Source organism: Pelodiscus sinensis, chromosome 2 (genome assembly GCF_052426305.1).
Source record: "Pelodiscus sinensis isolate ZL-2025 chromosome 2, ASM5242630v1, whole genome shotgun sequence".
Classification (NCBI taxonomy): domain Eukaryota; kingdom Metazoa; phylum Chordata; order Testudines; family Trionychidae; genus Pelodiscus; species Pelodiscus sinensis.
Window position 1 is genome coordinate 108,499,610 of NC_143053.1, and position 24,649 is coordinate 108,524,258.

At 41.2% G+C, this 24,649-nt stretch overlaps 1 long non-coding RNA gene across 10 annotated transcripts in view; it reads right to left on the reverse strand.

Annotated features, from left to right (window-relative positions):
• Positions 1-24,649, reverse strand: part of LOC112545567 (uncharacterized) — a 246,728-nt gene that overhangs the window by 123,193 nt on the left and 98,886 nt on the right. For 2 of the 10 annotated variants that reach the window (XR_016348850.1, XR_016348847.1), the window contains one exon: positions 14,291-23,384. The exons of the other annotated variants lie outside the window; for them this stretch is intronic. This is a non-coding gene — a long non-coding RNA (uncharacterized LOC112545567). Of the gene's footprint in view, positions 1-14,290; positions 23,385-24,649 lie in introns of those variants that run through there. 10 annotated transcript variants of the gene reach the window in all.

Consider the following 24,649-nt stretch of genomic DNA (forward strand, 5'->3'; position numbering starts at 1 on the left):
ATGCCTTCCTCAAGTTCCTCTGAAGCCTGGGAGACATCCTGGGAGGGAGAAACTGGCTCCAGGATGAGGAGCAGGTCCTGGCTGGTGGGTATGGTCACCTGGCTGGCCTCCTCCCCCTCATCATCACTGTTCCTCCACCCCACTCTTCTGAAGGCTGACACTGGGCATATCCTGGCCGGACTCCATGACAATGGTGGGGAACGTGAACGCTCCCGCACCTCCCAGAATGACATCCAGCTGGTCATAATAGTGACAGCTGTGTGGTGCCACCCCAGAGCATCCGCTCTGCTCCCTGGCTTTGTGGTAGGCCTTTCAGAACTCTTCTATTTTCATCCAGCACTGGGCCAGTGTCGAGTGTGGCCTTTGTCGGCCAGGCTGGCAGCAATTTGGCCATAGACTTTGGCATTCTCTTTCTGGTGTGGAAATCATGGAGGCTGGTCTCTTCCCCCCCGGAATTTGATGATATCCAGGATGTCTGCACCAGTCCAGGCCGGAGCTTTCTTGTGTCCCTGGCCAGTGGCAACCTAGGGAGCAGCAGGAGTGCTGGCAGCCGTGGGAGGGTCTGCTGGAGCATTGGGGTCACTCATGGCTGCCTCAGTAGCTGCTGTATAGTATGAGGCTTTCACAGCTGGACATGTGGAACAAGCCCTTCTCCTGCTGCCAGGACTCTTAAGCTCCGCAGGAGGAAGGGAGATGTGGAAATGCCAGGTGTGGTCAGAGCTGCAGCTGCGAGAGGCCTCTGGGTGCCAATTATTTCAAATTAGCAGCACTGGAGCATCCACACTAATGCTATTTTAAAATAGCATTTTTTTTTAATAGGTCTCGTCTAGCCCTAGAATTCTATGATACTATGAAATAACTATTTCAAAATTAGCGTTATTCCCCAAGGAAAGCAGGAGTACAGATTTCAAAATAAGCAGCCTGTTATTTTGAAGTAACAGGCTTGGTAGTGTGGATGCTCCACTTGTAAATTCGACCTAAGAGGAGTTATTTTGACATAACACCCTAGTGTAGACCAGGGCTGAAAGGGTATAGAAAAAAAATAATCCAGTTTACATGGTCATTTTAAACATTTCCAGTTCCAGGGTATCTGTTGCTAAAAGCTGTTCAATATTACTGTAGGGCTTGAGAAACTCCTTAGAGCACACCCTTTTGATAATCCTTTAGGGCATGTTTACACTAGGAAATTATTTCAAAATAACTTATTTTGAAATAATGATTCCACGCTACAGGGAAGCCTCAAAATTAGTCTGAGATAGGCTCCCTTAATGTGGGATGCACAACCTCAACTTAGAGCCCCAGGAAGTTCTGGGGAGTAATTACTTCATTACTTCGAATGACTCTGGGGAGTAGTTATTTCAAAATAGTAGCAGTGGAGTGTCCATACTACCGCTATTCTGAAATAACCATTTGAAATAAGCATTATTCCTTGTGGAAAGCAGGAGTTATTATTTTGAAATAACCAGCCCCTTATTACGGAGTAACAGGCTCCATAATGTGGACACTCCACTTGTTATTTTGAAATAAGGGGAGTTATTTCTAAATAACTCCCTAGTGTAGACCAGGGTTAAGAGATTAAGTAACTCCAGACACATTTCCCTTAGGGCTGGGTTCCCTTTCAGTTTGGCACTGAGAACAGGAAGCTGCATTATTTATCTGGTAAGAGAAAGAGTGTTAACCATCTCCCTACTAGAAATTGCATGAGGCCCCAAGACATCCTTTCACAATGCATTAGGGGTCTACATTTAAAAATTAGATCAACGAAGTTATATTCTTCAGGACTATGAAAAGATTTGACACCGAGAGGACTGTAATTAGCCCAGCCTAATCCCTGGTGTGGATGCAGTCAGGTCAATAGAAGGATTATTCCATCAGCCTAGCTACTGCTTCTCAGAATGACTACCCACATTAAAGGGGAAAAAAACCTTTGATGGAGAAGGTGTCTAAAAATCAATGAGTTTAGCAAGTAGGTCTCTCAGTAAAAAGGCTGGCTATGCTTACAAAGTTCTGCCAGCACAGTTATGTTGGCTAGGAACATGAAATACTCCACCCTTCACCCCCTGGAGACATAGCTATGCCGGAAGAACTCCTAGCACTGAGGCAACAAAGCCAATAGAAGAGTACTTCTGTCAGCATAACTGATATCTTTCAAAGAGGTAGTGTAGATATGTGAAGGAGTTCTTCCAGCAGCATATACAGCAGATGTATCTACACTAGGGGGCTATGCTGGCATAAACTCTGTTGTGTAGACATGGCCAAAGAAAGCTTTGTTGCATCTGCTATGTAGTTTTACTGTGGAAAACATGAAGTCGTGATATATCTCCTTTTGCAGTCATTAAAGGCAACAAGGCACCTTCCATGATGGGTGCTAGAACTAGAGATATTGGGGAGTGCTGCCCCACCTCCTAACTGGAAGGGGGTCCCACTATATATAGAATTGATTGTTTGGTTCAGTGACTCTCAGCATGTCCACTATACAAATTGTTCCAGCACTCCTGCTTCAGGGACGACAAGAGAAACCAAAACATCGAGAAAATGGTCCCTGTACTCTCTGAAAGCGATATCACAAGCTTGGGGAGGGATAACCGGAACGTTTTGTAACAAACTGTATAGGCTCACTTGCCTTCATTAATGGATGCTCCAGTAGTATCCTTCAGTTGCCCTCTATTAGTTTTCTATTGGTTTCTGTTGGTTCCACCTGGAGAACCATTAGCTCTAGGGAATAGCAGATCAATAAACTTAGGAAGTTTTTTCATACAGAAATTTACCCATAGTAACACCCAGGTTACTGCTTTGTTTATCCTACAGAATATAGTGACTATTCTTAAGACTCTCTTTTGAGCTACCACTGAGTTCTTTGTTACAGGACGGCCTAGGTCTTTTAAGGTCAATTGTGCAAGCTTCAATCAATAATTTTCCTCTTTCTTGGTACCACTCCTATGGATTTAGATATGAGTTCTGGATATCAGCTAAGGTACCTTTAAAGCATCTTTGACTTAAATCAGCAGACAACTTGCTCTAACCCTCCTCAATTCTTTGGTAACTAGCTGTCAGACAAACCAGTCTGCAGATTTTATGAGGAAAAGCAGGAAGAAGCCGATGCAGCATGGAAAGGAGATCTGAGAGAACCAGTCTATTATGGGTGGTGTCCAAAGCAAAAGCTTTGTATATAACACTCACTCCAAAACTTGTCTCTGGCATATTCTAGGGCAAGAGAAGCATCTGCAACCATTTCAGAAATACGACCTGATCAACTCATAGCCATAATGAGCATCTGAAAGATGTGGCACTGAGACATTCCAGAAATAGTATGTTCTGTTACCAATAAAAAGTGAGGTCTGGTGTTTGCAGCAGCTAAGTTTAGTTTTTGCAGGTTAAACGAGATTTGAGTATTTGCTATGACGAACCAATCTGGTAGAGTTCTCAACGTTCACATTACTGCAAGTGGTGTGCAACCAGTGTCTTTAAACTTATGATTAACAAAAGATGAATTAGTCTGTGAATGATTTTTGTATTATGATTAAGAGGAGAGATATCACAGCTGAAATAAGGAAAATATGTACATGGAGCCTATATGTTTCCAGGATTGTCACTCAGTAGCTTATGTCTGTTGAGTCCATATGAAGTGATGAAAACAGCATGGCTGAGGTGGTTTTCTTCAGAATATCACAGCTGGGATCATCACTGGGATTAGCTGCCTGTATGACTATCAAGTTTTTAAATTCGCAACCATTTTTTAATATAAATACATGCGAGTTTATGAATTACACCCATGCAATAGTGCAGGCTTTCAGATACTAGTTGTATATAAAGTTTATCTCTACCACTGTTATATCAGAGTATTTTCTAATTAATTTACATGACTAATATATGTCACATGGGATTCATTCTTTCTCTCATCTTCTTTTCAGGGAGAGAAATGTAATGTTTCGCTTTGGTACGGTTTTTGTATGTGCATGCTGCTCAATATTTATTATACGTCACACAAGGTAATTAAGAATGAATAATATATATGAATATCAACCTTGTTTATTAGCATTAGCCTGGCATGGGTGCATATTTCTGTTGCAATACATGGTATCTTGTATACTTCAGATTTATAGGAAGAAATGAAACCATCCAATTTAGAACAAACACAGCCAAGATACCTTTTCCTTCATGTTTTACAAACATAGTTACCCATATCTCTGAATAATGAAAATAAGATTATTTTAAATAAAACATTAAGCTTGGATTTGTCTTCATTCTGTGCAGGATATGAATACTCCTGTTGAAGGCAGTGAGTTAGTCATATGCTACAGTAGAAACATATGGCCCTTGGCTTGTTGATTAGAAAATGAATACCGGTATATTAGTAGAGCAGTATTTTAAGATCATGTGAGTAAAATAAGCAGAATTTCTTTTCTGGACATCTACTAGTAGGCCCAAATGAGAATGGCTCTGAAAGGATCAGTTATGGTTTGTTGTGACTGTGACACATACTGCTTAACCATTTTTTCCATAGACTGTGAAAGGTAAGAGTGTGATTACTCAATAATTCTAACAAAAAGCTAGCAGCTGTCTACCCAGCAAACATTAGGTAAAGTATCTGCAAGATACTTATGTGTAAAAGTTGGACAACGGTACCCAATATCACATGCACTGTTGAAATTCCTGAAATTCTGAAATTCATGGTGGTGAAAAATATCAAATAGTTACAAATGAATATGCTAGTAATGATGTTTCAGTTATATCATCCATCCAACCTGGAGATACCATATTTAAATAGACTACACTTAGGCTGATATTTTCGCCAATGCAGAAGGCCAGCACAAGGTCCAAGTGCTTAAGGTTGAAATGATTCTCAAGTCCTTGAAAACCCAAGGAGTGAAATGAGTCCATAGGCCTTCTGCTGGTCCTGTGCAATAGAGTGAGTTTCATTCCATTTAGACTACAGATGCTTCAAGCATGGCAAGGACCATTATACTAAATGTATTGTCACGCTGGAGAGACTCAAATAGAGGGAGCAAAATCAAATGGTTCCCCAAAGGATTCTAGAGACTTCTGTGGAAAGCACTACCTTATCAAGATTTTCCTGTATCTATGCTTAAAATATAACATCCTTAAGTCAGGATTTTATAGCAGATAAATGGATGGGGAGAGCCTTAGTCTTTTGAAGAGAAATGGGAAGCTGACTGGCCTGACCAAATTTCCCAGAAGTGTCACAGTAGCAGTCAGTCAGGGAAGGATTTATTGCAGGAGGAGCCATTTTGAAAGCTAGGCCTGGTCTCCACTTACCGAGAGATTGAGAACGATCTCCCAAGGGGGTCGATTTAGCCGGTCTAGCAAGGATCTGATAAATCGACTGCTGATCATGCTTCTATAGACTCCAGTACTCCTCTGGGTCATGAGGAGCAAGGGAAGTCAATGAGAGAGTTTCTCCTGTTGACCCCCCTCCCCCCCCCACACACAACAGGGACTCCACAGAAATTTGAACTAGAAATTTGAACTAGAGCTACATGATTCATGTAGCTAGAGTGGTGTATTTTATTTAACTTTGCCCCCTGGTGTAGATCTGGCCCTGGAGTGTCACATTCTAGCTGGTTCCTTTAATGGTGTTAGTATATTTGTCCTGTTTTTACAAACTTAACACAGGAAAAAGTCCATTTTCTTCAGAAATACAATTGTGATATTTTGTGGCAAAGGGTTTTTTTTTTCATTTCTCAATGCTTCATTTGTTCCATCATCTCACAGTACTTGTTAAAGTGACAGTCACTAAATTTAGCCACCAATTCCACCCCACTTGATAAAGCCTGTGTCTTTTCTCATATAAGAACTATGACAGCAGCTATGCCTGTGGCTAGCACAGTACGCTTGTGTATACTCCCTTAACTGGCCATGAGCTTAGCCAACAAGTATTCCTGTCTGGCTCACACTTTCCCAAGTCCCCTCCAATATTAACATGTTGAGAGAGAGGAATTATGTGGAGAGAATGAATGGGAAAAGCCCACTTCACACCCCTCCAGCTGTTCTACACTAGCAGCAGGCAGCGGTGTAATAATAACACACTGACTGTAACTTTGAATCTTGATTGTGCATTGTTTGTGCACATGAAATTTTCATTTAAGCCAATGTAAATTTGAGGTCCATGAGGAATATAGACTGGGACCTTAACAACTATGTTTTCAAATGCAAGAGTCAAATTGCAGTAGCTGAGTTTAAGCCAAACCAGTTTGTACACTACAATATATAAGACACTTGCAAAATTTTGCTCTCTACATTACAGTAATATTTGTTTTGCATTAAAACAAGTACAATATTGTCATCCTTTAATTAACTGGGGAGAGGATAAACTCTCAAAACCAAGAACACAATGTATCTTAATTCATGTTAAAGAGTGTTTTAAACTATAATATGTTGAAACAGCCCTACACATAGAATTATACATATTTGAAATTTGGAAAAAACATAGGAGATGCTCAAGCATTTTCAGCTCAGTAAATTAATAAAATATTAGTCCATGGATGAACTTCAAAAACTTTGGAAGCTCCATTTCAGATAAGCAGCCAAAATATGCTATGAAGTATCCTGTGTCTGTAACCCACACACCTAGGCTATGTCTACACTCACGGCTTCTTGCGTGAGTAATATGCAAATGAGGCTAAGCGTGGAATATCGCCGAGCCTCATTTGCATACCTAATGAGCTGCCATTTTTTTCAGAAGACGCTCTTGCACAAGAAGGAGCATCTACACTGCCCCTTCTTGCGCATGAAAAACCCTCTTGCGCAATGCCGTTCTTCCTGAAAAGTAATAGGTGTAACGGCATTGCGCAAGAAGGGGCAGTGTAGACGCTCCTTCTTGCACAAGAGCCTCTTCTGAAAAAAATGGTGGCTCACTAGGCATGCAAATGAGGCTCGGCAATATTCCACGCTTAGCATCATTTGCATATTACTCGCGCAGGAAGCCGCGAGTGTAGAAATAGCCCTACTGTGATTCACTGTCCCATGTAGTGGCACTTAAGACTACTTACAGGGAGCCATAAGAACAAGGAAGCTCTACAGCCTAAGCTGAAAGCCAACTGTCTTTATAGCTCAAGCGATAGAGGCTCCTACACTGAGGTCCCACGTTCAAATCTGCCTGGTGGCAGTTATACTAACTTGCTATGAAATAGGATGTGAAGGACTAGTTGACTATCTATGCTTATCGGATAGTCAACAGGATAGTCAACTAGTCACTTCCCCCCTCCCCCCACCCTCTGCTACCTCTAGCAGAAAGAGACAGCAAGGGGGTAAGCGGAGGGGGTACTTCAAAGCTGCAGCGTCGCATGGAGCCTGGGTCCAGACCCCAGGCTCCTTGCGGTGCTACCCCTTTGAAACACTGTGGGGAGCCCAGGGTCAAGCTCCTCACGGCATTTCAAAGTGGCAGCGCTGCACAGAGCTGGGGTCAGCAGGGAGTCCCTCACTGACCCCAGGCTCCACATGGCGGTTTCATCTCTAAAGTGTAGCCCTAGGGCTGTTTCTACACTTCAAAGGCGGAGATGCCCTATCGACTAGTCGAATAGTCAATTACTTGCAATTTAACATCCCTACTATGAAACATCCAACTAACCACCCCTGTTGGTCAAATCAGACTTGAAACATGTGAACAATCTGTATTGTTAGAAATCTGTCTTTCCACCTGTACTACTAAAATGCTTGTGTTGGTCCAGTAATTCCTTCTTCCAAAAGATGGATCTAGGACCAGAGCTTTGACAGGGTCTGATGCAGCAAGGAGTGAATGAGGAATCAGGACTAAATACACCCTTTCTGTTAGTGGATGCAACTTCATTAGTCCCCAGTGAGTTGTGTTCACTTATCCCAGGGCTGAATTTGGCCAAGGGCTATCTGAAGAGGTAGACAAGAAGCCCATGTGGACAAGTGGGGCAAGGGGGAGAAGTTAATGCCCTGAGAAAGGACTGTGCCATGTTAAACAATTGTTCCACTGAATCCTCATCCACTGGCTTTCTACTTCACAGACACATAAGATCTCAGCTGGAGAAGGGAAAGGATTATAAGAAAGCAAGAGCATATTGCACAGCTGCCTCACCTCTCAAGATGGCAGGACTTGGGATTTCTAGTCCAGCCCCTTTCCATACTGTGTAAAACAAGGAGGTGATCCTAACTCCAGATACTTATCAAATCCCATCTCAGGGACTGATAATGAGAGACAACACCTTTTATTTCAAGTCATGAGTTCAAATCCCTTCAGCCATTACTGTATGATGGCTATTTGGAGCCCTGTAGAAGCCAATGTGCCCTTTCATCCTGATAGACATTCCCTTCATACCACAGTCAAAGCATTGTAGAGGAAGAGTAGAAAAGTATGGAGAAGCTTCCACTGACTGTCAACCATTCGATAGATGAATGCAATGAGATTCTGTAGCACAGTTAACAAGTAAGAGGGTGTGTGTGTGTGTTTAATCCCAGTTCATCAGTAATAGACAGATGGAATCCTTGCATTTCAGGTCAATTTAACACTCCCAGCATTCAAAGGTCCAAGTCAGCATTGCAGAATTTAATGAGGAGCAGTAACAATGTCTCAGCATTATTGAACTAATTACTAGTTTCCCAAAAGAAAAGAAAAAAGAAAATTCTCTGAACCGATAAAACTTTAATTAAGATGTTACTTATTATGGAACAAATGCCACTACAAAGTGGAAAATAGCCTCTAGGAGGAGAATAGATCTAATGAAAGGTGCAGGAGTGAATTTTAGTATTAACTTGCTTCACATATGTGGCTTTAAGCCTTTAAAATACTCAGACTTCAACGCAACAGCCAACACTAATCCTCATGATACTAAGTTTCTGTTTTTACACAGTAGACAATTTAGGAGGGTCATGCCCCTGCATTGTTCAGTAGCAGGTGGGTAAGGTAGCCCAGTTTGCTGCAATATGCATTTTCATTTCAGAATTGTGCACAGTGGGCAGTTTTGACAGCAAAACTCCAGCTTTACAGTTAAAATGATTATAAATGTGGTTGGCTTCTCAGATGCAAGAATCAGATATAACCTTGTCAGAAAAAAAAAATTAAGGGGGAAGATTCTGCTCTGAATTATAGTGTGTAACTCTTCTGAAATCAATGGAATTGCCTCATGGTTATACCTGTGTAATTAATGTCAGAATTCATCCCCAAATAAATGAACTAAATGTAAAGCTCTTGTCTGAAAATTAGCTCTTTCTCAATAAAACTCTTTCACACACACATACACGCACCCGCAAATATATAAGAAGGTCCATAACCTTCAGACTTTTTTCCTATAAGCTGAGAAGATTTATTGCTATTTCTATTTTTACATGCTTGGAAACCTCTCAATTATTACAGTCATGAGAGGCCAAGTAAATTCCCACAAACTGGATTAGATAACAATGAGCTCTGTGCATGCTTCCCCATCCTGTATATGAGGAGAACTCCATTAAACTATTCAGCCCTGTCTACATTAAGAAAATTCATATTGGTGTAACTACACCGATAGTTATGCCAATGCAAAACCCCCATGCTGATATGCTGGAGCAACACCATGCAGGATTTAAACCACCAGTGCAGTTTAATCTGGTAACACACTGAAGTAAACTGCACTGGTATAAGCGAATTGGGACATTGTAAACACATCTACATTAAGCATTTGCACTGGTGCATCCACATCTGTGCAGGAATATTCTGAGTGAATTTCAATGTAGACAAGGTTGTAGCAGGCTAATAACACTGGTCTACAATTTTTTAGAAGTTGTCTGCTTCAGAGATAAAATGTGCTATTTATTATGTATTTTGATGTGCTGAATTCAAATATGACAATTAAAAAAACTGATTGGCTACTGTTTCCAAGATATTTAAGTTTTTACATTTTACGTCTAGGTATATTGTGTAGATAGTAGAGTTTTAATCTTAAATTGTAAACCTAGGTCTTTTCATGTGTTTATGGTTGCTTTACATGATAATATTTCATCTGTCCTATTTATGTAACACTTTAAAAATCAGCAAAAGGGTTATATAAATAAAATTTATTATGAAACAAAAGGCAAAAAACTATTATGTACATAGTTTAATCCTATTCAGTGTCTACTCGGCGCTTCTTGGCTTGTCTCTTGTATTCATTAAATGGAGCATCTCTTGTCACTTTCCAGCAATAGTCTGCAAGCATTGATGGGTGCCATTTGCCCTGATAGTGTTTCTCCATTGTTGCAATGTCCTGGTGAAATCGCTCGCCATGCTCGTCGCTCACTGCTCCACAGTTCGGTGGAAAAAAATCTAGATGAGAGTGCAAAAAATTTATCTTTAGTGACATGTTGCAACCAAGGCTTTTGTATGCCTTGAGGAGGTTTTCCACCAACAACCTGTAGCTGTCTGCCTTGTTGTTTCCGAGAAAATTTATTGCCACTAACTGGAAGGCTTTCCATGCTGTCTTCCTTGCCACGCAGTGCATGATCAAATGCATCATCTCGAAGAAGTTCATGAATCTGAGGACCAACAAAGACACCTTCCTTTATCTTAGCTTCACTTAACCTTGGAAATTTTCCACGGAGGTACTTGAAAGCTGCTAGTGTTTTGTCCATGGCCTTGACAAAGTTCTTCATCAGACCCAGCTTGATGTGTAAGGGTGGTAACAAAATCTTCCTTGATTCAACAAGTGGTGGATGCTGAACACTTTTCCTCCCAGGCTCCAATGACTGTCAGAGTGGCCAATCTATCTTGATGTAGTGGGAATCTCTTGCACGACTATCCCATTCGCAGAGAAAACAGCAGTACTTTGTGTATCCAGTCTGCAGACCAAGCAAGAGAGCAACAACCTTCAAATCGCCACAAAGCTGTCACTGATGTTGGTCATAGTTTATGCATCTCAAAAGTTGTTTCATGTTGTCATAGGTTTCCTTCATATGGACTGCATGACCATCTGGAATTGATGGCAAAACATTCCCATTATGCAGCAAAACAGCTTTAAGACTCGTCTTCGATGAATCAATGAACAGTCTCCACTCATCTGGATCGTGAATGATGTTGAGGGCTGCCATCACACCATCGATGTTGTTGCAGGCTACAAGATCACCTTCCATGAAGAAGAATGGGACAAGATCCTTTTGATGGTCACGGAACATGGAAACCCTAACATCACCTGCCTGCCAGGAGATTCCACTGCTGTAGTCTGGAGCCCATCAGCTCTGCTTACTCTTGGGTAGTTCCAAATCTCTGACAAGGTCATTCAGTTCACCTTGTGTTATGAGGTGTGGTTCAGAGGAGGAGGATGGGAGAAAATGTGGGTCCTGTGACATTGATGGTTCAGGACCAGAAGTTTCATCCTCTTCCTCTTCCTCGTCTGACTCAAGTGAGAATGATTCTGGTGCATCAGGAACCGGCAGTCCTTCTCCGTGGGGTACTGGGCATATAGCTGATGGAATGTTTGGATAATGCACAGTCCACTTTTTTTTCTTTGACACGCCTTTCCCAACTGGAGGCACCATGCAGAAGTAACAATTGCTGGTATGATCTGTTGGCTCTCTCCAAATCATTGGCACTGCAAAAGGCATAGATTTCCTTTTCTTGTTCAACCACTGGCGAAGTTTTGTTGCACAAGTGTTGCAGCATATGTGTGGGGCCCACCTCTTGTCCTGATCTCCAATTTTGCAGCCAAAATAAAGGTGATAGGCTTTCTTAACCATAGTGGTTATACTGCGATTTTGTGATGCAAAAGTCACTTCACCACAAACATAGAAGAAGTTATCTGCACTGTTCACACAAGTATGAGGCATCTCTGCTCACTTTGGCTAAACAGAAATGTGTCCCTTTGCAAAATCAAACAATGACAAATAAGAGAGCACGACACTGTATGATTTCTAGAGCTGATATAGGACAATTTGTTCAGCAGAGTGATGTAAGCTTTGTTATGATTGCATCATCCATGACTTCGAGAAATAACATGATGCAATTCATACCATGTATGACGCAATACCAGCTTCAGATTGCATCATTCATTGTTTTGCCTAAAAAGCAAGTACTGTCCAAACCTAGTCATAGATTTATTCATAGATCCAGTCAAAGATGTATTTTAGTCATTTCTGGTTTAAATTGAGATCCCTTCCCTTTATAACTCACTTATCCTCCGCCCTTCGCAAGTCAAGGGTCGTATATACTGACCCAATAGCATATCTTGAAAACTAGAGCCAATCAAAAATTTTAAGCATTATTTTCGTTCTCAGTGACCCAGAATTAGTAAAGTTTGACTACATTTATTTCAGAAGCATTTTGGCTGTAGAGCAGTGTAATCTCAGCGCTAATGCAATCTTGCTAAAATCTGCAAGTCAAATCCTGCACTTACCTATTCCCCATTTGTTGAGCATAGATGTGGGTAAAGATCAACCCAATCAGATTGCTTGGGGCATAAATCAGCTGTGAATCTGGCCTGTCATACACTTGATACTTAAAGGAAGAAACTCTTAAAGTAATGAGTCATAGTCTTTGCCAATAAAATATAATTAACCTAAAGATGGGGATTGGAGGAAGCTATTCCCTCCACTCTTGAAAAGCTTTCCATCTCAGTGCTCATCTTTCCAATTAAAGTAGTTTGCTCTGGGAACAAAATAGAAAGCATTGTGCTGCCCATGCAAAAACGCAACAGCCTCCATGGATCAGAGCTACCCGGAATGCTGCTAAATTACAGCCATGGCTATCAGATGGACTCCAAATAAGATGATGTCATTGGAAGGCTGTATCAGTGAACTCTCCAAGGCAGCCTCAACTTAAGGATGTTAAGGACTAGTCGACTAGTCGATTCCCCCTCCCTTGCTTCCTCTATTAAATAGAGGTAGCAAAGGAGGGAGAAGAGGGGGAACTTCAAAGTGGCAGCACCACATGGAGTCCCCAGCTGACCCGGCTCCGCGTGGCATTTCAAAGAGGCAGCGCAGCATGGAGCCCAGGGTCAGCAGGGAACTCTGAGTGCCCTGCTGACCCTTGGCTCCATGAGAGCCCTTCCGCTTTGAAATATATAAGAGCCCCTGCTGGGGACTCTTGTACATTTCAAAGCTGGCACCCGTGCGCAGCCTGGAGTCAGCAGGACTTCCTGCTGGCCCCGGGCTGCACACAGAGTTCCGCACTCCTCCTTTGAAACGTACAAAAGCCCCAGCAGGGCTCTCATACATTTCAAAGGAGGAATGCGGAAGTGCCTATAGACTAGTCGAATAGTCGATGGAAATTCCATTGACTACTCAACTGGTAAATTACTCAATATTTAACATCCTTACCTCAGCTCTCTCAACAGCCAGAGCTGAAAACAGTTTCTGGGGGAAGTGGTTCATGCTGTAATAGACATCGGGCAATGAAGGTGTTGTTGCAGAGAGAAGCCTGTAGATGTCATGTCTAAAAACAATGCCTGATGTAGAGTCTGCGAAGGAGCATGATCAGTAGGGTGGTGTTTCAGTGCATTCATTCAACAGTCTCTCTCAGTAAAAACCTGGACTAAAAACTACAGTTGGTTTCATAATGGAAAACTAAAACCCTGAGAGCAGTGGCACCCGCACTGCTTTCACTTTTGGGGGGATGAATCACCCATACGGAGCAGGGAGACAAGCTGGTACACGGAACAGCGATGCACAGCTCTTTGCACTGGCTTTGTTGTACCAGGTGTGTCTACCTTCAAAGGTAACCCATGCTATTTCCCCACTAAAAGCACAGGTTATGAGTTCAAAAACAGTCCCAGAGAGCAGATTCAGCAATTTAACTGGTCAGTATCCACGTAATTGCAGCCTACCTTCATAGTTCAGTTAGCAGCCCATACCCCATTTCTACTTCAATATTTAAAAAACCTACAACATTAAAAAGATACAACAAGCTGGCATGTTTACCACACAAAGGATTTCCATGCTTCCTTGAGAGACCCAGTGCAGGGACAGCCCTGGCCTCTCAGCATCCAGCTGATGTAACCTGAACATATTCCCCAGAAGAAATAGCCTTCTCCAGATTAAAAAAAATAACAATCTTGGCAACACTGTCTGAGCAGCCATTCAACAGCAACTTCAGCTAACGGGAAGCAAACAAGAAGACAGGTAAACCTAGGCTATACAACAGGACAAATAAAAAGCAAGAGGCTACTCTACACTAAGTTGCAACTTCCATTCTCATACCCATTTCTCCTTTCATAATCTCACATGAAGATTTGTATTGGCATTAGTGTGCATGTCTGGTTTATATGTATATACGTAGTGGAGAAAGCAAAATATGTGACTGGTCTCCTCTTAATTGAACATGTTATTATCAGGATTAAAGCACGATAAAAATTATTATTAATCAGATTCATGCTATAAAATACTGATCCAGACCTCTCTGGCACAAAGCCTCAGTAGGGTTTGGTTCTAGATTTGCAGTCTTTGCAAAATTTGGACTTGTATCCAGGCTCTCATTTCAAACATCCCCAAAATTCAGGGATATTCAGATCTGCAACTGTTTGGATTTACATCCAGTATGCATTTCTTAAATTAATATATCTCTTACTATACAGAGAGAGGAAGAGGAGCAGGAAAGGCCTTATGAAGTAGATCAGAGAGATTTCTACACCCTGATTTACTTCAAATCCCTGAAATTATTTTACTGAAGTTACAAGAGCAACAATAAGAATAAAACCACTAAGTGTGGTCAGGGACAAAAAGCATTAGAGGGCAGGCTTTTCAAACAACCTATCACTCCTTGTGTGTTATTTGAGGATCCCCTTGTAAACTAGGATCCTGGCTCTGTTTTACCATCTGTCCTCTCCACTCCTGCCTAGAAATCCTTAAAGGATATTGTATATTCAGGTTCAATGAGACCCACTTTTGTAAACAAATACTCCATAAAATATGGTAGGGCCTGCTCTTTGAAGAATGTCTGTATTTATCGTAATAACCTATCAAAGCAAATATGTAATCTGGGAATAAACCTGGTAAATGAACAAAAAGTCCCATAGAGTAAAGCATAATGATTAGCAGATCCATTCAGCAAAAGGAAACATCTGCTATCTTCCAGTTTGCATCAGTGCAGTTCTCCATAACAATCCTTTTTAAAGCAGACACCAGTAATATTGGGGGGATGTACAACCTAAAAGGTGCGAAGACTTCTACTGCATGTCACTTGTTTTTGAAACATTTCTTAAGCCCATGTCCTATTACCTGCCAGACATAAACAATGTTATTTACAGCATGTATTGGTGATAGCTTACAGTCACGCAGTTAAAATTTTAAAAACTGTCAAAAAACCAACAAAAGTGACTGAAGCCCAGCATGGCATGCTGAAGCAAAGGTTAGAGTGAAGAACTTAAACTCAACACATGTGCACACAGGCACAGAGAAACATGTTTTGCTTTAAGCCAATTGATTAAGGTATAAAAGTGGAATGTATATAAAAGTAATGAGAGATACATCCGGTACAGAAATAATCATGGTGTATAATTAATGTATTTATTAGTATACGGTACAACCTTCTAAAATGTAGGGATTACTATTCTGTTTACCTTCTTGTTAACCATAGGTTTCCTTTATACATATAATATACAATTGTAACTAACTATATACACACTCTCCTCCTCACGGGTCTAGGAAGTAATCACGGGGGGCAGGGGAGGAGGTTTCCACACTCTCCTCCTATTAGTAATATTTTCTCCCATATTTTCCAGTGTTGGTTGCCCAACCTTCCCCATGGAATTGTTAATTAAAACTTCAGTCCCCACAGAAAGCGCTGGCAAAAGTTCCCACAACTGATGCAACTTTGGAAAGTATTGTACCAAGCACTGATGTAACCCCCTTGAGAGACCCAGAGTTACTCCCAGAGAGTATGTGCAATGGGAGAGGCTATCTTCTTTCAATCTGATTCCTGACTTCTTTTAATGAAACAAATACATAAGGCCAACATCTTATCAGGCCTTGTCTTTGCAGCTAAAAAAACCCTGATGTTTAAAAACAAGCAAACAAAGAAATACCACTCATGTAACTAATGTGCATGAGCTATCTCAAAGTTAAAAAACATAGCAAAGTCCCGGCACTTTAAGTTTACCACAAGATCAACTTAACAATGTCAGCCCTATCCCCAAAGAGGGCTGTCCTTGTGGTAAAACTGAAGTGCCTGGCCTTTATTGTGTTTTTACCTCAGAATAGCTCAAGTGTGTTAGTTATCCCCAGGGGGAAATTATTATAGTGAAGACAAGGCCTCTGTGTCCACTGGAAAACTAAAAGATAGGCATCCCATCTTGTTTCACATCCCCAGTCACAGCATAAAATACTGCACACTACTGCACTATTTGTGTGCTAATTGGCAAAACATGCATAGTAATTTGCTTCAACGTGTGCATTGAAACTGATATGTATCTTTTGCAAATTATTACCAGCAGAGACTTGCTGACTTGTATGCGTATGACACATATATAAAAGTTTAATGTATTCATATTGCTGCACTTACTGACACTGCCTGATGACATTTTAGTGTTTTTTATTGCTTTTTCATAGTTGACATGATTCTGATGGTACATAATTAAATATTAGACAAAGATTGGGTCTAATCCAACATCCTCTACTCACATGAATAATCCCATCAGTTTCAATAGCACTACTCACATGAATAGCAGTGGTAGGATTGGGTTTGTATTTTCCACGAAAGTAATTTTTTCCAATTTTCTATTGGGAGGTTTGATAGACTTGCCATAAAAATGTGTCACAATCCTTCATCATTATTTTATGCACTCATCTCTCCACCCCCATCTACTATAAAAATGCAAGTACACTGGTGTGGCGGTTATATTCTGGCAAAGGGAGGAAAGAAGTAGCAGTTTGTGTTTTGTCGGGGACTGAAAGACATACGGCATTTTCCCCAGTCTATATCTTACTGTGGTTTCCTGAAATGATGAAGGGTCTGAAGTGGGGAAAATTTTTCAAGAGTTTATTACTCACTTAAAAATGTTACAAATACATAAAATATTGATCTTACGCATTTCTTCTAGTTACATATAAAATGGGTCACTATCATAAGCTGTCATCAAGCTGGGTTCTAACATACTAAAGCAATCTTCTCCATGCAAATGTGCATGCACTATTTCCAGTTGAATTGACACATTTACATTTTCACAGGGATCTTTCTTTCAACAGACATTGGAGATGCAATTACAGATCTGGATCAGCGTGTGAGACCGTTGTGAGTTGAACCCATTATAAAGCAAGGCTCTAAATTCAGATTCAGGTGCAAGCCTACATCTACACCTACATCTACACTACCCAGGCCCACTGACGGGGTGGCAAAGGGGGCAGTTGCCTTGGGACCTGGGGCTCTTGGCTACCGTTGTTGTTGCTGCAGTAGCATCAGCAGCAGCCAGAGCCCGAGCCCTTTAAATCACCACTGGAGCACCACACTGCACACTCTGTGCAGTTTTGAGGGCGGGGGCGCATGGGGCAGCATGGAGACCTGATTGCCCCTGACCCTGCCCCTTCCAGGAGCATGGAGCCAGGCCTCCCTCACCTTGCCCAAGGGCACGTAAAGGCTGTCCGCACCCCCCTGTCTACTCTAGAGTGTGTTGCAATCTCCACTTTACATTTGGTCCCCTCTACTGAAACTCCCACAGCTCAGAGGAATTTGGGTTTGGGCCCTATTTTAAATAAAAGTGTGTTCAATCCCTTAGTTTATTTCTCCAAAACAAAACTGAAAAAAAGCCAAGGGAAGCTAAGTCAAGATTTACCCCACTCCCCAAAACTCCAGTCACATCCCATGCAGCTTCCTTTCCTGGGATCCTTCCATCTCTGCTCTCACTCTTTTACATCCTAATGTAGCATTCCTCCCCATTCTCCCTAGCGAGGGATGGATTCACTCCCTGAACTCAGCCAATGAGACTTTGTGCCCAGGCTACACACAGCTCCTTTTACACTTTATTCACTTCAAAGCCAGGGAAAATCCCATCCTCTGTATTCAGATAATAGGAGACAGAACTTTCTTATTGACCCTGACTCCAGTCAACCCAGCTGCAATGTCTGTGGCGATGAACTCAGACCAATCAGAGTTTAGACAAAACACTGGCCTTTAAAATGAAGGCCTAATGCACCATTAACACTATATGAAAAATGAGACATTACAAGCATACACCTAACCCAAAACTGTGAAAAACTAAATGTGTTCATGACATTCTACCTCCATAAAGGTAGACAGCAGGGGAAGGAGAGTGGAAATGACTTATTTTGGATTGTCAGGGAACTCCCCTCAACTACTAACTTTAAGAGTCACTAAATCAACACAAACCATAACATGAGATGAAAACTTTTCAGCAGACCAAGGGCAGAACAATTTTGGTACCCCTGACAACCATACAAAGCCCTCTCCCATTCCTGTTTACTCAGCAGGGGTCACATCACAGGGTAATCTCATTACATTTCAGCTGCTGCATGTTTGCAGTGATTTACTGCACTACAGTGGAGTTGTTTTAAAAGGAGTTAAACCCAAATATAAACTCCACTCACAGCAGCAATTGCAATTTGTGTGTGACCCACATTGAAGGGAAAAAGAAAAACAGTTGCTGAAAACTGATCTGTTAGCCTTACTATAAGTCTGTAAGGGAAGGCCAGAATCTGTTAGTTGTGTTTCATCTCTCTGGATGCTAATGCTTAAGCAGGCTCAGAAGTGCAATGTTGGACATGGGATGTGCCTTTCTAGAGTAATCACCACAATGCAGCTGTGTTCTCTTTGCCCTGACAAAGATTTTTTAGGATCCAGTTAGAACAGATTTGTGAAAGGCATTATCAGTCCATTTCTAGTTTGTCTCTATAATCTCTTCCTTCAATCAACTGAACTGACTAGTTTGAGAATGTGTGTGTTAAAATGAGACACCCATTTTATTCTCCCCACACTAAGCTTTAGCCAATTTTTAGAATTACTTTAATTACTTTTTAAAGGTTCTCAGATGTTTGCATAATTTCTTTTTTGAGCTGTTTGGTGCTGTTTGGTTGCATTCAAACTGTTTGGTTGCATTCAAGCCCAAATCTAGAAGTGCTAAAATGATAGCGGGTAAGGACAACTCATAAACCAAGATCTTTTGTAAGCAAACACTGTACTGTAATTTCTAGCCCTATGTGAAGATGTAAGACTTTAAATAATGTTAAGCTAAGAATCCAGACATACAGGTATTTTATCCGTAATAAAGCCAAACTCTGAACATTTGAGTTTTGCTCAGCACTGATTTTGAGTCTGTATAATATGACAGTATCACAAATGAAGATGAAGATTTTTCCCTCTCTTTGTATCCAGACAGGGTATTATCCATTTCGTTACAGCTGTTATCCAATGTCCCTATTTCATCGTTTGTAACATATGCATTAAAGCACAATGACACATCTATGATCATACACAAAGATAAAAAGCACATTCGCTTTTTTAACTTATTTGTGTTTAAATTTAACTCTACTTTAAAAAATAACAGAGAAGAACTTAACCTTTTATGTGCTTGGGAACAGATAAAACTGAAACTTCTACTTTCAGTGATCTTCTTTAAGTACATTCCAATCAGACACTGACACTCAGCTCAAATTCATTTTCTAAATCCAGAACACTACCCTGACTCTTATCCATTTTATTCTAACGATCTCTCCTCGCTTCTTTTCTAGAACATATTGTTATGTGGCTATCCATATTCTTTAGGAAAAATGTTAATTAATATGAATATGATATAACTGGAATATACTTTATGCAAAATACATCTTGTAAAGTATCATTAGAAAAGTTATAATCTGCTGAATATATTTCCCATTTGCACGTGTGCATCATTTCTGTATCTGAAATTAGGCACACTGACTAGAATCACAGACTCCAAGATAAGGAGAGGAGCCTTTCTGCAACCAATTGCTAAGAAAAGAGATGGGCAAAAGTAAAGACTGGAAAACAGACATGTGACAAATCCTTCCCCAGGACTGGCTACACTATAGCCCATGTTCCAAGGATGCAGTCTTGCTAACCATGGCCTGTGTGCTGAAGTGACTATGCAGTACTTTTCCATTGCTTGCATTTCTCCCCCAGTTTCTCAATAGTTGTTCATTGGAAGGGGTTTGTAAAAGATAGGAACAGTAAGACTTATCTTCTGCCTTTTTTTTTTTTAAGTCATGTTAGGAAACAAGTTTTAAAACCATTTTACAAGAAAGTATTATTCATCATGGAGGTTCCAGCAATGTGCAAATTACAGAGTTAAAGAGATTTTCAGAATCCATTCAAGACTTGGTCCCCATTAGCTTATTTTTCATCTAACTTTACTCTTCATAAATCAATCAATTTGAAAGCACCTAGAGGATAAAAGGATTATAAGGACTATCCAGCATGGATTTGTCAAGAACAAATCATGCTAACTTAATTTCCTTCTATTACAGAGTTACTGTCCTGGTGGAAAGGGAAGAACTAGCCGATGTGATATATTTTGATTTTAATGAGGCTTTGGACACTGTCCGATATGATATTCTCATAAAGAAATGTAATCTGGATGAAATTACTGTAAAGTGGGTGTACAGCCTATTGAAGATTGTACTAAAAAGTAGTTATTGATGGTTCACTGTCAAACTAGAACAGTGTATTTAGCAGGTCCTGCATGGTCAGTCCTGGGTTCAGTATTATTCTGTATTTTCATTAATGCCTCAGCTAATGGAGGAGAGAATGTGCTTATAACATTTGCAGATGACACCAAGTCAGGAGGGGTTGCAAGCACTTTGCAGGACTGGATTAGAATCCAAAAGGACCTTGTTACATTAGAGTTGGTCTGAAACCAAAAAGATCAAATCCAATAAGGATTAGTGAACAGTATTACATTTAGGGGGAAAAAATTTAAAAAATCAAATGCACAACTACAAATTGAGGAATAACTGGCTAGGTGGTAGTACTGACGAAAGGATGTGGGAGCTATCGGGCATCACAAACATAATGTGACTCAACAGTGTGATGCAGCTGCAAAAAACCCTACTATCATTCTGGGGTGTATTTAAAGAAGTGCCATATGTAAGATATGGGAGGTAACTGCTCCACTCTATTAGGCACCCATGAGGCCTCAGCTGGAGTAGTGTGTCCAATTCTCGATGCCACACTTTATAGGAAATAAGTAGATAAATTGGATAGAGACCAAAGGAGAGCAACAAAATGATAAGAGGTTTAGAAAGCCTGACCTATATGGACAGGATAAAAAAAAACTAAGCATGCTTAGTATTGAGAAAAGGAAACTATTTTCAGGTGCCTCCCTTTTCAATCCTCAAATCTGTTAAGAGCAGTTACAAAAGGGATGGTGATCAATTGTTGTCCATTTCCATTGAAGGTAGGACAAGAAATTATGGACTTAATCGACATCAAAGGAGATTTAGCTTGGATGTTAGGAAAAGCTTTCTAACGATAAGGGTTGTTAAGATCTGGAATAGGCTTCCAAAGGAGATTGTTTTAAGAACAGGTTGGACAAACACCTATCAGAGATGGTATCCTCAATCCTGTCTTAGCTCAGAGGGCTGGACTTTTGGTCCCTTGAGGTCCCTTCCAACTCTACTTTCCTAGGTTTCTCCCTGTTCTTGCCTTTCTTTTGTACCTTTTTCATTCTTCCATATCTCATTTGTTTCTGATCCCTCCATTTTTCTTCCAAATTAGGAAATATTTAAACATGGCCTCAGTATTGAATGCATTGTATGACTCATCTATTTTACAATTTTACACTTTAAACTGGGGGGTGGGAAACCTTTTTGGGTCAGGGGCTGCTGACCCACAGAAAAATCAGTGGAGGGGCCGTACACAAGTGAGGGGAAAAAAAGGCCTCACTGATGTGGCTCCTGACAGGAGGAGAAGAAAGACACTCCCCAAATTACACTAGCACACCAGAACCTATTGGGCCCAGGCTAGTAGGTTTTGTGTGCTCCAACCGCATTGTGGGGTGATGGGGTAGGGGGAACTGGAGCACCAGCACAAACTCTCCAATGTTGGGGAGGCAGCCCTGAATCTTGGGGGCTGAATCCAGGCAAGCCAAGGACCACATCCGGCCTCTGGGCCTGAGGTTTCCCACCCCTGCTTTAAAAGTTTGTTTAACTTAAGTAACAATAATCCTTGTTTCCTGCCCCCTTCTCTTTTTCCTCTCCCCTCCCTCCCTATTTATTTTGGGTCTGCACATCCTAAACTCATAACTCCGGTCATCTGAAGAAGTGGGTTGTACTCACAAAAGCTCATGATACCATCCACATGGTTTGTTAGTCTATAAAGTGCTACCAGACCTTTTGTTGTTTTTTAAGTTTATCCAGTATCACTGATCTCTCTTATACATGGTTAATTGTTCTTTTTTTGGAGTCAGCACACAGCTGGAAGAGTGACTTTTGACAAGTGATTTGAATTCACTGGGCCTCATAGTGTTCTTTGCTAATTTACTGCTTTGTGCACTATGAGTGAGTCATAATTAAGCGTGGAGGCCGTGTGTTCTGGTGGACAAAGTACTGACTGGGATTCAGGAGACTTGGATTCTAATGCTGGCTACATGATCTTGGGCAAGTCACTTCACTTCTATATCCCACCTCTCTTGTCTATTTAGACCAGAGATCTGAAACACTTGGCCCATGGGCCAGACTCTAGCCAGAATGATTATGCAATCCAGCTCAGGATTCCTGGCAAAACTGGGTACGGGTGGGGAGTTGTCCATTACTGGCCTCCAAATCCCACCCCTTACCACTCTCTCCCTGCCTCACAGCACCCATCCTTGAGGATGCGAATTTTGGGGGTCACTGGTAGGGAGGAGCCTGGCTCTGCATTGTGGCACTAGTCATGCCCCTACGCTCACCCAGTGTACCCAACTTCCCCATGGCTCCCGCTACCATTGGAATGCAGGGGTGGGGCACAACCCCCGCTACCATGCCATGCCAGGACCCCCTCCCCCTGGTGATCCCCAAAGCTGCTAACTTCGTAAACTTTTGGGGGGCAATGTCTCTCAATGTAATAGTACAGAGCCTGGGGGCCTTTATCTTGATTGGGGTCCTGAGGAGCTACTGTCATATAAATAAATAAATACATAAATAAATAAATAAATAGCAGTAGCAGCAACAGGCTAGGCATTGATTCAGTGGTGACTCAGCTTACAAAGGCCCCCGTTTTGTGAGTAACTCTGCTCACTTGCAGGACTGGCATCCTAAATCACAGCCCACCTTACTGCAGACTCTGTTTTCCTTCCAAAAATGTATCAGGTCCATCGCTGTTAAGCTTGTGAAATAAGATCAAAGCTGATGGTAAAAGCTTCCTCAGTTTTAAAACTTCCTGTGAAATCCTTCCTCAGTGTTTTCATTTGTGAATTAGTGTCTGGCTCCTAATCTTATGTCCACTGATTTCAGTGGGATTAGGAGTTGCTCCTCAGTGAAGGAAGAGGCTTCATAGGGATCCCAGCTGTAAAACTCTGAAAAACAAAGTAAGATTTGATCCGAGGAGGGGTTTTTTTTCCACCATTTTTCATCAAAGTTTTGTTTTCATGGACATTTCTGACCAGCTCTCCTGAAAATAATTAATAGAGGAAAAGATCAAGAAATGTAATTAAAAGGGAAACAAACAGAAAACAAAGAGAATGAATGGGCATGGGTCCTGGGGTCAGGAAAGAGAGAAGCAGCTGGTGGAACTGATGAGGGAAATGTAATGAACTGAGATTGATGTGACATAACCAAGGAGAAGGTATCTAATCCTAACTTTGCATCTGTACACATATGGCCTTACAATAACAAATGGGTGCCAGCATGGTAATCAATCCCTCAGCACTATATTTCAGATAAGGTGGGTAGGAAGGAAGGAACCAGGTTTTCTTTTCCGCCAAATTAACCTAAATCTATTTGCTTGTATCCATTTCAGCACTGTTTGAGTTAGTGTCTGTCATCTCTCAGCCTCACTGACACCACAATCAGAAGGTCTCTTTACGTACCAGCTCTGGAATTTAAGGTACTGATTCTATAGCATATCCCAGGTTCAGTGATTTCCAAGTTGTGATTGCAAGAATGAGCATTCAAGATGCATGTTGAGTTTTAATCAAATGCACATCACAGATTGTTTTATCCTACTCCAGAATACTGAATCTGCAGAACTGCCAAAAAAGAGCATCCCTATGGATTCCTGTCTCTTTCCATTGTATCATTTTAGCCCTCACTTGCTCATCGTAGAAGCACTGCAATTATATTCAGAGCTTTGTCTGTTATTTAACTGTTTAAACCAAGGGGGAAGTTAACTTGATTTTCTAAGCTTGTACTAAAAATGGATGATTTTATAATGGCTCACTAAATCTTTCTCTATATGGTTACAATACTAAGGCCCTGACGCTGCAGAGAGATCATTATGGTTGAACACTTCCCATGCAAATTGTACCAGGAGTCTGTCTACAGAGCAGTCTTTGCAGGATCAGGGCAACATTTGGGAGAAGATTACTCCAAGCTGCAAATAAAGGCCTACACTGTGGATTTTTTCCAAGATACCAGGAACATGTTTGCAAACATGCTCTTTTGGGGAGCCCTGTATACCTCGTTCTATGAGGAATAAGGGCTCCTCTGAAAGAGGAGGTTTTTCCGCCATTTAGCCCCATCTAGGCGGAAAAGCCTCTTCTGGAAAAGCAATTGGAAAAAGCCTATAGTATAGACCTAGCCCAAGAGTTTTTATCTTGTACAGAGCCAAGCACATCTGTAA